General features: G+C 44.8%; 1 protein-coding gene across 1 annotated transcript in view; it reads left to right on the top strand.

Annotated features, from left to right (window-relative positions):
- Lats2 (large tumor suppressor kinase 2) overlaps positions 1-2,082 on the top strand; it is a 50,813-nt gene that overhangs the window by 4,673 nt on the left and 44,058 nt on the right. The window lies entirely within an intron of this gene.

Consider the following 2,082-nt stretch of genomic DNA (forward strand, 5'->3'; position numbering starts at 1 on the left):
AAATGCTGGGATCGCAGGTGTGAGCTGACTAAATTGTTTCAGGTTTTCAGTTTTAGTGTCTTACTCAGTTTCCTTTAAAATACATTTAAATCAGGTGTTAATGCCAAACAAATTAAAAAATAGATTTATTTTATTTAATATTCCTTAGGGTCGTATTTATAAACTTATGGATGAAGGAGAAATTCCCATCTGTCAGGTCTTGTTAAAATGGCGTGGGAGTCCAGTGCAGCTCATCCCCAGCTGTAGTCTTCATTTGACTGATGAATGTTTCCATGAAAAAATTCTTTTAAAAGTTCAAGATTTGGCTGTAAAACCAACTGTCTTCAAATTAAACCTTAAAATGCAGAGTCTCCAAGCTGAGAAAAGAATTCTCTTTTTAATGATACCCAAAGCCTTCTTCTTTCTAGATGATTCCGTCACGGACCTGGGGCACTGGTGGGTGCTGTCTACCTCTTAAGAAGACAGTGTTCTTGGGGCATTCTGGGACCAACACTTCCCACAGAAGTGGGGAGAGATGGGGAGAAAAATCAGAACACTCAAGAAAGCCGATGGTAGCTTCATGGGTGTCACTGAAATCCCCTGCTCCAGAGCTTTGTGAGCCTGGAGAGGGAGGAGCAGCAAAACCCTGACCCTGCTGCTGGTCCAGGCCACCACCACTTGGTATTTCTTAGCTCTAGTTAACAGTTTGCTTTTGAGACAAGGTCTCAGTAGTCCAGGCTAGCTGCAAATTGACTAGTAGCCAAAGACTAAACTTGCTGTTCCTGTCTGCACGCCCAACTTTGTGGGTTGTTTGTTTGTTTGTTTGTTTGTTTGGGGAGGGTGGATTGTGCTGTTGGAGTAGTTGTGGCTGGAACTCAGAGCCCCTGCTTGCTAGGTGGGTGCTGCCCACACCTCCAGTTCCCTGGCTGACTTTTTATGCTTGGAGTGTTTGTGGAACATGTGAGGATGCTGTGTGGACACGCTCCCACATGTGAGGATGCTGTGTGGACACGCTCCCACGTGTGAGGATGCTGTGTGGACACGCTCCCACGTGTGAGGATGCTGTGTGGACACGCTCCCACGTGTGAGGATGCTGTGTGGACACGCTTCCTTGGTGTTTCAGTGTCTGTATTAGAGTGACAGGGGCTAGGATGGTGTGTGAGCCGCCCCTAGAGTTTAGACTCCAGCCTGAGTGAGACTTTGCCCACTCTTGGGAACCAGTGACTAGGGCCACATTTTCATCTAGGAACTATCATTTAGAAAGAGAAACGTGTGTGTGTAACTATTTACGAGGATGTACAGTTTAGTTCCATGACATTAAATAGATTGTTGTTGTTGCAACAAGCATTACTTGTCTATACCTAAAACTTTCTCCTGGACCCATCAGGCAGTCACTTCTGTCCTCTTGCTTCTGGTTAATCTCTGTTCTGTGTCTGGACTTGCCCCTCTAGGTATGCAACATATACGGAATGGTACATTATTCCATGCTTTTTTGTTTGTTTGTTTGTTTTTCTCCCAAGAAAGATTTCTCTGTGTAGCCCTGGCTGGCCTGGAATTTGCTCCAGTTTGAGGCAGTCTGGCCTCAAACTCAGAGATCTGCCTGCCTCTACCTCCCCAGTGCTGGGATCAAAGGTGTGTGCCCCCCTCCCACACACACACTCTGGTATTTCATTTTCTGAGCAGTTAATTTCACTCAACTCAATGCTAGCGTGATATTTCTAAGATCATCGACAGTGTGGCCTGTAATGGGACTTCCTTCTGATGGCTGAGTACTAGGACATGGACATGTAGGTTGTTTTTTCTATGTTCCAGCAGTTGCTCCCAAATAACCACAAGAGATTCAATCTTAATTATAAGTGCTCAGCCAATAGCTCAGGCTTATTTCTAAGTAGCTCTTACAACTTAAATTAATCCATTCATATTAATCTGTATTCTACCCCATGGCTCATGGCTTTTACCTCTCCTGCATGTCCTGCTTCCTTTCTGTCTTGCTGGTAACCCTCTGACTCTGCCCTCCTTCTTCCCAGCATTTTCTGCCCCAAAATTAACAATGAGAGCAATACATATTTACAGTGTACAAAGACTGTTCCACAGCATGGACAT

This window comes from Microtus ochrogaster, chromosome 17, assembly GCF_000317375.1.
Source record: "Microtus ochrogaster isolate Prairie Vole_2 chromosome 17, MicOch1.0, whole genome shotgun sequence".
NCBI lineage: Eukaryota > Metazoa > Chordata > Mammalia > Rodentia > Cricetidae > Microtus > Microtus ochrogaster.